Source organism: Apium graveolens, chromosome 9 (genome assembly GCF_009905375.1).
Source record: "Apium graveolens cultivar Ventura chromosome 9, ASM990537v1, whole genome shotgun sequence".
NCBI classification, from domain to species: Eukaryota; Viridiplantae; Streptophyta; class Magnoliopsida; order Apiales; family Apiaceae; genus Apium; species Apium graveolens.
Window position 1 is genome coordinate 232,580,048 of NC_133655.1, and position 12,992 is coordinate 232,593,039.

Consider the following 12,992-nt stretch of genomic DNA (forward strand, 5'->3'; position numbering starts at 1 on the left):
GGTATATATGCATATCTGTTTCGTAATCTTGATATCTAATTGTTGATTCAAATGCTTATAAGTTGCATAATACCTATTGTAATAACCCCAAAATTTCAACTTTTTGTAACCCTTGTGAATAGTGTTTTAGCTGAATGAGAAAACTTTTCACGCCACACTATGTAGGGGTTCTGTTATGGATATTCTGGGATATTATTAGTACTCTATGAAGTATATAAGTATATGTAAAGATCGTCGGAATCCAATTCCGAACACTTTGGTTTTTCCCGGAAATCCACTAGATACGGAGAGAATTGAGTATAAGGTAACAGGATAAAAAGGATTTAAATTAAAGGATTATAGTAGAGGATCATAAAAAGGAATATAATGTATTGAGAAAGGTTAAGAGAACCTAAGTAATAAGATCCCGGGTATGATCCTTCAAACGATAAACGAGAACGAAAGTTAAGCGAACCGTATAACATATCAGCGGTCATTAGGCAAACGATTAGGAAGTTAATCAAAGGGATTAGTGGGAATGATGTCATCCAACCAATAGAAAGAGGACAAGGAGGGGAGGATGACATCATGAGGATGACACAAGCATGACATGGGAAGGAAGGAGGTGTGGTGGCTTTGTAACCACACAAATTCAAGGGCAAGAAGGTAATTGACTAAATCAAACACAAAAACAAATCAACCAAGCCAAGCAAATTCATTCTTGATCAAAATCAAAAAGAAACCAAGGCCTTGTTCATCTTTGCTCTCGGCTTTTCACTATTCATAAGGCAAGAAAATTTCAAAAATTCAAGATCCAAGCTTCCTAAATTGGTGAGTAAATTCCCTAATCATCTTCATGCTTAGTTAGGGCTATATCATGAGTTTAAGCCATTAATTCCTTCTCAATCTTCTTCATTTAATCAAAGAAGAAGACTATGAATAGTGTTTTCAAGTTTTTAACTTGAAGTTTTTCTTGTTTTCCTTGAAGATCCAAGCTTTCCTAAGACTTCTCAAAGCTTCTTAAGGCTTCCTAGCTCCTCCCACCACTTCAAGGAAGGTATACCATCTCCAAACCCTAGATTCCTATATATTATAAGATGATTTTGATTAGTAGGATGATATTGTAGCTTGTTGTTGTGATTAGAGTTTGGGATTTGAAATGGTAGTGAAATGGAATGGTAAATGTTGTGGTTTTGATTAAAAGAACTTAAGTATGATTAAAGTTAAGCTTAGGCATAAGTATGAATGATTAAATTAAATTGGTTGGGGTTGTTATGATGTGATAAGGATGGATGTTGGTTGTATGTTGGATTTGAGGTTGATTTGGAATGGTTTTGAATGGTTTAAAATATTGGAAATCGCGTAAACATAGCCGTCGTAACGTCCGATTTTCTTTAGACTGTTTTTGTGCATAACATTAGGACCCGAGAACCCCCTTCTAGATTATGACCATTGCCATGTCTAGATATCTCATGTTACGAGCTTCGTTTTGATATGTAGTTCGTTCGATTCCGATGCACGGTTTAGGAGAAACGACCGTTTCAAGTAACGGTATTTCGCGAACGAAACTTTTCCCCTCGCCTTACTTTGAAACATAGGTTAAAGACCAAAAAAGGTTAATTAATGTATGAAACATTTATGGTAAGTGTGTTAGGCAGTTGGTAAGACACTCGCGAAGGAATCGCTTTAAAACTCGTAAAGGTTAAATTATTAAAAATGGTGGAGCCGAGGGTACCCGAGTGACTTAAGCGAATCAGTGAGCGCAAAACAAGCGTTAGAGTCTAAGTTAGTTAAAGTATAGATTTACAAGTGATTTTGGTTTAATTCCAACTTACTTGTTGTTTATAGGTTACCAGACTCGTCCCGAGCCTTTTATCACCCCAAGTCGCTCAGGCAAGTTTTCTACCCGTTATACTGTTGTTGTGATGAATATATGTATATGCATTATCTTGCGATAGATGCATGTTGGTTAATTAGCAAATGTTGTGATATATTGAAGCATGCTGATATGGTATATATATGCATGCCTGTTTCGTATTCTTGCCATATATATCTGTTGGTTCAGTTGATAATACCTATGCTAGAGAATAGCAGTAATTTGCATATACCCTTAGTATAGGGACCCAAAGGTGAAAATATTTTCTAAAACCGGGAGTCGAGGATCCCGAGTAGATTTTATATATATATTTATATATATATATGGTTATAGTTTTCAAAACTATTAATCGAATAAGGTTTATTCGATAACTTTATTTTATTATTGAATATTATTTGAATATTCATTTGAGGATGTATGACTCCTTTATTTTATTTAATGAATATTATTTATAATATTCATTCGAGGTATTATGACTCCGCTTATTACTGAAATATATTCTTTATTTTATTAAAGAATAAGGTGTTAATAATCAAACTTATTTTCGATTATTCAAATAAAGATAATACTTTCATATAAGTGTATTTTGGTTATTTAATACTCGTTTCTAGTATAAGTTTTAATACTTCTACTTCAATTATTTTTATAAAGATTATTCTTTATGGGAATATTATTTAAATAATAATATTCAGATATTTTCTAATATATCGGGACTGATTTATTTCATTAAATCAGCTTTACTCCAAACATTCTTAAAAATGTTTTCGAGTCTTCAAAATGATTTTAAAAGTTAGAGCAGATCCCAAAACTCGTTTTCCGATTTAAGATCTTCCTTTCGAAGGAGACTTGAATATTCGCTCAAAATCTTGGGGATCCGGCTCTGTGGTGTATTTTATATTCGCAACATGGTTGCTGTTTTGAGAAAACAATTTGATTACTTGCCCAATGTTCGGGAAGTAAGTCCATCTGATTGAGTCGGCATAAGCGACAGGCCGGGGTACGGTCTATGAATGTGTAAGTGGCTGGGTGGCAGTCCATCAACGCGTGAGTGGCCGGGTAACGGTCTAGCGCGAGGTCCTAATGCGGCCAGGGTGATGACCGGTGAGGAATTCATCCATCTACAGTAGAAAAGGTTACTTATTGGTATCTTTGCCTGATCAGCAAGATATCTGGTTTATGCCAAAATTCTTTTCCTTTCCAAAATTCATTGGATGTTTCAAACTCTGTTCATACTTTACATAACAGAGGTTCCAGGAAATGTTTAAGAGATATATATGTGGATATATATATATATCGGGACTAAATAAAGTATCTCGTAACTTTATTTCATTCAATAATATTTCAAAGATTGAATCTATTCAAGTCTTAACTTGTGGTCTCATCTATAGTATGTTTTTTTTAAAGCTTATAATACTTTGAACGGTGGTAGTTCAAGTAGCTTTATAAATGATATAAGTGTAGTGAAGTATTGGTAACTTCATTCCTTGTTTTTACTTATATCTAGTAAGTAATTATCTTATACATGATAAAGATTCTAGTAAGTATCCATTTAGATACTTATATTATTGTTATCACTATGTATTATCTTGCGAGCTGTAAGGCTCACTCTTGCTTTATTTCTTCATCACACAACAACAGTTAGGAGAGATGGCCAGACTCCAGCAGACCCAGCGCAAGCGCGTGGGAAGCGTCCCGCGTCTTCCCGATGATGTTGTAGCTGCTATAGCTGCAGAGGTAGATCTAATGTAGTTCAGACCATCTACTTTTGAGAATCAAATTATGTATAATTATAACTTGTGGCAGATAATGGCAATTAACTGTAAATTTATCAAGTAATCATTTTGGGTTGTAATAACTGTTAAATGGTGGATTCAAAGACTTGTACTTATTTCAATTTCATCTCTGAGACTATAACGGGTTGTGGTGTGTGTTAGTGTGGGGTCACAGCATAAGGTTATTATTATTAATTAAGTGAAGTGATATTGTGGAAAGAAAGACCGTGACGACCCGGATCCCCGACCCCGGATCCGGGGTGTTACAGAAATGGTATTAGAGCCAAGCGTTATAAACCTCAGAGATGATGCGTCGATATAATAACAAACTCACAAAGATAATAAGAACTCTTGCCAAGTTCATGGTCGGACTACTTAAAGTAGTGTTGACAGTTAAAACCCTTACGGGAACCCTTATAAGTATCATGATAGTAACTTAGCTCGTTTAATGTGTAGGCGCCTGAGATAGAGGACCCTGAGATGTTCGAGCGTGAGCATGATGAGGCATTGCTAGATGTTGAGGATCAGGAGGAGCCTGAGATGGAGGAGGATGAGGAGGACCCCTCAGAGGAGCCTGAGACGGAGGTCATTGCTATTTCAGATGAGGAGGACCCCTCAGAGGAGTCAGAGACAGAGGTTATTGCTATTCCAGATGAGGAGGACCTGGATGAGGTCCCAGTAGTTGAGGAGCGTGTTGGACCTATGGTAGTGTATGCTGGTACCCCATTACCCACACTTCCGGTGGTCAGAGCCCCTACCCCTCCACCACTATCTTGGATTCCCGATGATGACAGCTCAGAGATCCATACTTCCGAGCCTAGGCAGACCGAGGAGGCACCCTCAGCGGCTCTGGATTCACCACCTCTTGACCCTGCCCACAGGCAGTCTTCGTTAGCACATGGATATGTTTAGGATGTTCTGAGGACCCGAGTGGCTGTTGCCGAGGGCCGACTAGATGAGGCCAGGAGGGAGTTGGATGCAGAGAGGGCGGGTAGGCGTACCCGAGCTTATGAGACTAGGGCTTCTATACCCCGATCCTTGAGGAGGGAGCTTACGGGGATAGAGCTCACATCCCGAGCGAGGCTCAGATCGCTCCAGGGGGACAGGCATGGTAGGATCTCCAGGTGGCAGGCTGACTATATCTTCCGTCGTGCGATGGAAAGGGTTTGGGAGCTGACCCGCTCCGGTGTGTGATTCAGGATTAATGATGGAATAATCTAGTTGTCTAGTTAGCCGAGGCCTTAGTAAGAGCCAATTTTCCGGGATAGTTGACTTGTATATAGCATCCCTTTTTATGACTAGACAGATAGACTCTTGGGTATCACTTTTGGGATAGATGACTGTATCACTGTTGTACTTTTGACCAGATCAAACTATGTATTTCTCGCATTATGTATATATTTGTTTCCTTTCGGTTCAGTTCCATAGTGACGGGATCATTGTTTTTATCATTATTATTACTGCACTTCGTATTAGAACTTTCTTAAAATAATAGAATTGTGATATACGTTCTCCCCATTATAAGAGCTGTGCAAGGCACAATGTTGTATATGATTGTGACCTAACGTTGAATTTTCCCAATAATTTTTTTATTATTATCAGAATCATGCCGCCAAGAAAGATTTGAACTAGGGCGAACCCTGGATCTGAAGACCAGGGAAGCCATAACCAGGATGATAGGAACCAGGAGCACAGTGAAGAGGAAGATGAGGATTATGTGGAACAGGATGACTCCCTGTATGAAGAGGAAGAGGAAACATATGATGTTGAGGGATTTGAGATAGAGGCTGAAGAAGGAGAAACCGAGGTTGAGCAACCAGTACCAAACCCAGGCATGGATCCCATGGGCCAGTTTATGCAACTCCTAAGGCAGAATTTGGAACGTCAACCCAACCCACCCCCTCAAGGAAGTAACAATGTTGTGGCAAACTCTTTCAGGGCTTTTAAGTCCCTTAAGCCCCCTGAGTTCCACGGATCAGCCGACCCAGTTGAGGCAAGGGCATGGTTAAAGGAAATGGAGGTTAAAGGAAATGGAGAAATCTTTTGAGATTTTGAGTACCGAGGAGGCACAGAAGACTGTATTTGCTACCTACCTTCTGAAAGGAGAAGCTAACTACTGGTGGGAGGCCAAGAAAAACATGGAGACAGATGCTATTATAACCTGGGAGAGATTTAGTCAGTTGTTTCTGGGAAAGTATTTCCCGAGGTTTATGGAAAACCAGATGGAGCTTAAGTTCTTGGAGCTAAAGCAGAATAACTTGTCTGTAGCAGAGTACGAAGCGAAATTTACTGAGTTATCAAGGTTTGTGCCGGAGTTTGTGAGCACCGAGGAAAAGAAAGCTAGGAGGTTTCAGCAGGGACTGAAACCGTGGATTCAGAATAGGGTGGCAATCCTTGAGCTTACGGATTATGCCACTCTGGTACAAAAGGCAACGATTGTAGAAGTTGGAAGTGAACAGATGCAGAAGGAAAGAGAGAAGAAAGGAATAAAGAGGAAAAGTATGAGCATGGATGGAGGTTCCGCAGGAAGGAGCTTCCCAACTAGATTTAATCGAGGAGCAGTGTCCCTACCGGGAAAGAACACTGGGTTTAAGCGCCAATGAGTGTGAGTGTGAGCCAGGGCGGCCAGAAGCCAAGAATGTCCTATTCCAACCAGTCTCGACCCCCATTGCCAGCCTGTAACATATGTGGAAGGAATCACACTGGGGAGTGTAAAGAAAAGCCAGTAACCTATTTTAAGTGCAGTCGGGAAGGCCACTACTCAAATAAATGCCCTTCGTCAGCCCCTGCCGTCGTTCCAACCACCAATTGTCATCTGTGTGGACGCCCGGGTCATTGGAAGAGGGAATGCCCAATGAACAAACCAGCAGCTTCGGGAGCAAGCAGGGCTGCTTCTAATAAGCCACCTATTGCGAGGACTTTCAACATGACAGTCCAGGATGCTATGAAAGATTCAGATGTGATAGCAGGTACCCTTTCTCTAAATTCAGTCAGTGCAAATGTTTTATTTGATTCGGGAGCAACTAAATCTTATATATCAAAGGACCTTGCGCGTAAGTTAAGACTTAAGGCTGAACCCTTGATAGAACCCTTACAAGTAGAAATAGCCAATCATGAAATTATTCCTGTTAACCAGATTCACCCCGCCTGTGAGATAGGCATAGGGGAGCAATCTTTCAGTGTTGATCTGATTCCTTTTAAATTAGGGGAGTTTGATGTGATTTTGGGAATGGACTGGCTATCTAGCAACGATGCTCAGATAGACTGTAAAGGGAAGAAAATTAAGTTAAATATCCCCGGGAAGAAAGAAGTTATATTTAGAGGAAAGAGGCAGGCGCAGAAATTTTTGACCATGGCCCAGGCCAAAAGGATGCTACGAAAAGGAAGTGAGGCTTACCTAGCCTATGTGGTGGACACGCAGAAGGAGGTGCCCAACTTACAAGATATTCCAGTAGTCAACGAATTTGAAGATGTATTCCCACAAGACCTTCCGGGATTACCACCCGATAGAGTGATTGAATTTGCTATTGAGTTGGCCCCAGGGACGGCGCCAGTTTCAAAAGCACCTTACCGGTTAGCCCCGTTAGAAATGAAGGAATTAGCTATCCAATTGCAGGAACTCTTGGATAAGGGTATGATAAGACCCAGTGTGTCTCCATGGGGAGCACCAGTTTTATTTGTTAAGAAGAAAGATGGGAGCATGAGGCTGTGCATAGACTATCGAGAGTTGAACAAGCTAACCATAAAGAACAGGTACCCATTACCTAGAATAGACGATCTGTTCGACCAGCTAAAGGATGCTGTTTATTTTTCCAAGATCGACCTGAGAACTGGATATCACCAACTAAAGATTAAACCCGAAGATATTTCCAAGACATCGTTCCGTACCAGGTATGGGCATTATGAGTTCTTGGTAATGTCCTTTGGATTAACCAACGCCCCAGCGGCTTTCATGGATTTAATGAATAGAGTATTTAAGAAGTACTTGGACAAGTGTGTGATAGTTTTTATCGATGATATTTTGATCTACTCAAGGACTGAGGCAGAACATGCAGAGCATTTGAGGATAGCTCTAGGAATACTCAGAGAGGGGCAGTTATATGCCAAATTCTCGAAGTGTGAATTCTGGCGGAATGAAGTACAGTTTTTAGGACATGTGATCAATAAAGAAGGAGTATTGGTCGACCCCTCCAAGATAGAGGCGGTCTCAAATTGGGAAAGGCCAACCACACCCACAGAGGTAAGGAGTTTCATAGGATTGGCCGGCTACTATCGTAGATTTGTTCAGGGTTTTGCGAAGATCGCAGCCCCTTTGACCCGACTTACTCGTAAGACAGAGAAGTTTGAATGGACGGAGAAATGCGAGAACAGTTTTCAGGAATTAAAGAAAAGGTTGATAACGGCTCCGGTATTGGCATTGCCGGACGGAAAAGGAGATTTTGTGATATATAGTGACGCGTCGCACAAAGGATTAGGATGTGTGCTTATGCAGCACGGTAAAGTTATTGCGTATGCGTCGAGACAACTGAAGGAATACGAGATTAGATATCCTACTCATGACCTTGAGCTTGCGGCAATAGTATTTGCTTTAAAAATTTGGAGGCACTACTTGTATGGAGAGAAGTGCGAGATTTTCACAGACCATAAGAGCCTCAAGTACATATTTACGCAGAAAGAGCTCAACATGCGCCAGAGGAGATGGTTAGAACTAATCAAGGACTATGATTGTGAGATTCTCTATCATCCAGGGAAAGCCAATGTGGTGGCTGATGCCCTTAGTAGAAAGGAAAGACTCAGAATGATAACGACTTCGGAAGAGTTGATAAGGGATTTTGAGAGAATGGAAATAGAAGTAAAGGTAACCGGAACCGGAACTGAAAAGCTTTTTGAGATCTCAATGCAGCCAGAGTTATTGGAAAAGATCAGATTGTGCCAGGAGAAAATAATGAATGAAGGCAGAGAGTCAATGACTGGAGAGGAGATCCATACCGAGAAAGATGATAAAGGGATAATGAGGTACTCCTACCGAATTTGGGTTCCGAATGTTCAAGAACTTAAAGATGAGATTTTGGATGAAAGCCATAGTTCAAGGTATTCCATTCACCCGGGAAGTACCAAGATGTATAGGGATTTGAAGGAATATTACTGGTGGCCCAACATGAAGAGGGACGTAGCAGAATGGGTAAACAAGTGTTTGACTTGCCAAAGAGTAAAGGCAGAGCACCAGAGACCCAGTGGACTTTTACGACCCCTGGAGATTCCCGAATGGAAATGGGAACAGATAGCGATGGATTTTATTGTAGGCTTGCCAAGGACGAAAGCCACTCACGACGCCATTTGGGTAATTATAGACCGACTGACAAAGTCAGCTCATTTCATTCCTATCAATGAGAGATACACAGTCGATAGACTGTGGACATTTACCTTAAGGAAATAGTGACGCGACATGGAGTCCCAGCGTCCATTGTCTCAGACCGAGACCCCAGGTTCAACTCCAGATTTTGGAGGAGCTTTCAGGAATGTGCGGGGACCAAGTTAAATACGAGTACCACGTACCATCCCCAGACGGATGGACAGAGTGAAAGGACCATCCAGACACTAGAGGATATGTTGAGAGTCTGTGCAATAGACCTTAAAGGAAGTTGGGATGATCACTTGCCGTTGATCGAGTTTTCTTATAACAATAGCTTTCATGCTAGCATCGGAATGCCGCCTTATGAGGCCCTGTACGGAAGAAGGTGTCGATCTCCCTTATACTGGGATGAAGTAGGAGAGCGGAAGATGCTCGGACCCGAAGTGGTCCAAAGGACCAAAGATATAGTGGATCTTATCAGAGGGCGACTTGTAGCAGCCCAAGACAGACAGAAGAAATATGCAGAACTAGCCCGAAAGGACAAGGAATATGAAGTAGGGGACTTAGTACTGTTGAAAGTATCCCCTTGGAAGGGATTAATGAGGTTCGGAAAGAAAGGAAAACTAAGCCCAAGATACATTGGACCTTTTGAGATATTAAGACGGATTGGAAAGTTAGCTTACGAGCTAGCCCTACCCCCTAATTTGCAACAAGTTCATAATGTGTTCCATGTGTCAATGCTAAGGAGGTATCATCGGGATGCCAGACACATAGTGGAGTACGAGCAGGTGGATATGCAGCCAGATCTAACTTACGTGGAGAAGCCAGTAAGGATTATGGATAAGAAGGAGCAGGTGCTTCGGAACAAAGTGATCAAGCTAGTCAGAGTACTATGGCAGAATCATAACGTGGAAGAATCAACTTGGGAACTAGAGAGCACAATGCTAGAAAAGTACCCCCATTTGTTTTCTGTTTGATTCCGGGACGGAATCCTTTTAAGGAGGGGAGACTGTAATAACCCCAAAATTTTCAACTTTTGTAACCCTTGTGAATAGTGTTTTAGCTGAATGAGAAAACTTTTCACGCCACACTATGTAGGGGTTCTGTTATGGATATTCTGGGATATTATTAGTACTCTATGAAGTATATAAGTGTATGTAAAGATCGTCAGAATCCAATTCCGAACACTTTGGTTTTTCCCGGAAATCCACTAGATACGGAGAGAATTGAGTATAAGGTAACAGGATAAAAATGATTTAAATTAAAGGATTATAATAGAGGATCATAAAAAGGAATATAATGTATTGAGAAAGGTTAAGGGAACCTAAGTAATAAGATCCCGGGTATGATCCTTCAAACGATAAACGAGAACGAAAGTTAAGCGAACCGTATAACAGATCAGCGGTCATTAGGCAAATGACTAGGAAGTTTATCAAAGGGATTAGTGGGAATGATGTCATCCAACCAATAGAAAGAGGACAAGGAGGGGAGGATGACATCATGAGGATGACACAAGCATGACATGGGAAGGAAGGAGGTGTGGTGGCTTTGTAACCACACAAATTCAAGGGCAAGAAGGTAATTGACTAAATCAAACACAAAAACAAATCAACCAAGCCAAGCAAATTCATTCTTGATCAAAATCAAAAAGAAACCAAGGCCTTGTAAATCTTTGCTCTCGGCTTTTCACTATTCATAAGGCAAGAAAATTTCAAAAATTCAAGATCCAAGCTTCCTAAATTGGTGAGTAAATTCCCTAATCATCTTCATGCTTAGTTAGGGCTATATCATGAGTTTAAGCCATTAATTCCTTCTCAATCTTCTTCATTTAATCAAAGAAGAAGACTATGAATAGTGTTTTCAAGTTTTTAACTTGAAGTTTTTCTTGTTTTCCTTGAAGATCCAAGCTTTCCTAAGACTTCTCAAAGCTTCTTAAGGCTTCCTAGCTCCTCCCACCACTTCAAGGAAGGTATACCATCTCCAAACCCTAGATTCCTATATATTATAAGATGATTTTGATTAGTAGGATGATATTGTAGCTTGTTGTTGTGATTAGAGTTTGGGATTTGAAATGGTAGTGAAATGGAATGGTAAATGTTGTGGTTTTGATTAAAAGAACTTAAGTATGATTAAAGTTAAGCTTAGGCATAAGTATGAATGATTAAATTGAATTGGTTGGGGTTGTTATGATGTGATAAGGATGGATGTTGGTTGTATGTTGGATTTGAGGTTGATTTGGAATGGTTTTGAATGGTTTAAAATATTGGAAATCGCGTAAACATAGCCGTCGTAACGTCCGATTTTCTTTAGACTGTTTTTGTGCATAACATTAGGACCCGAGAACCCCCTGCTAGATTATGACCATTTCCATGTCTAGATAGCTCATGTTACGAGATTCGTTTTGATATGTAGTTCGTTCGATTCCGATGCACGGTTTAGGAGAAACGACCGTTTCAAGTAACGGCGTTTCGCGAACGAAACTTTTCCCCTCGCCTTACTTTGAAACATAGGTTAAAGACCAAAAAGGGTTAATTAATGTATGAAACATTTATGGTAAGTGTGTTAGGCAGTTGGTAAGACACTCGCGAAGGAATCACTTTAAAACTTGTAAAGGTTAAATTATTAAAAATGGTGGAGCCGAGGGTACCCGAGTGACTTAAGCGAATCAGTGAGCGCAAAACAAGCGTTAGAGTCTAAGTTAGTTAAAGTATAGATTTACAAGTGATTTTGGTTTAATTCCAACTTACTTGTTGTTTATAGGTTACCAGACTCGTCCCGAGCCTTTTATCACCCCAAGTCGCTCAGGCAAGTTTTCTACCCGTTATACTGTTGTTGTGATGAATATATGTATATGCATTATCTTGCGATAGATGCATGTTGGTTAATTAGCAAATGTTGCGATATATTGAAGCATGCTGATATGGTATATATATGCATGCCTGTTTCGTATTCTTGCCATATATATATCTGTTGGTTCAGTTGATAATACCTATGCTAGAGAATAGCAGTAATTTGCATATACCCTTAGTATAGGGACCCAAAGGTGAAAACATTTTCTAAAACCGGGAGTCGAGGATCCCGAGTAGATTATATATATATATATATATATTTATATATATATATGGTTATAGTTTTCAAAACTATTAATCGAATAAGGTTTATTCGATAACTTTATTTTATTATTGAATATTATTTGAATATTCATTTGAGGATGTATGACTCCTTTATTTTATTTAATGAATATTATTTATAATATTCATTCGAGGTATTATGACTCCGCTTATTACTGAAATATATTCTTTATTTTATTAAAGAATAAGGTGTTAATAATCAAACTTATTTTCGATTATTCAAATAAAGATAATACTTTCATATAAGTGTATCTTTTGTTATTTAATACTCGTTTCTAGTATAAGTTTTAATACTTCTACTTCAATTATTTTTATAAAGATTATTCTTTATGGGATATTATTTAAATAATAATATTCAGATATTTTCTAATATATCTGGGGACTGATTTACTTTCATTAAATCAGCTTTACTCCAAACATCTTTAAAATGTTTTCGAGTCTTCAAAATGATTTTTAAAGTCAGAGCGGATCCCAAAACTCTTTTTCCGATTTAAGATCTTCCTTTTCGAAGGGGACTTGAATACTCGCTCAAATCCTGGGGATCCGGCTCTGTGGTGTATTTTATATTCGCAACGATGGTTGCTGTTTTGAGTAAATGAATTGATTACTTGCCCAACGTTCGGGAAGTAAGTCCCATCTGAATTGAGTCGGCATAAGCGACAGGCCGGGGTACGGTCTATGAATGTGTAAGTGGCTGGGTGGCAGTCCATCAACGCGTGAGTGGCCGGGTAACGGTCTAGCGCGAGGTCCTAATGCGGCCAGGGTGATGACCGGTGAGGAATTCATCCATCTACAGTAGAAAAGGTTACTTATTGGTATCTTTGCCTGATCAGCAAGATATCTGGTTTATGCCAAAATTCTTTTCCTTTCCAAAATTCATT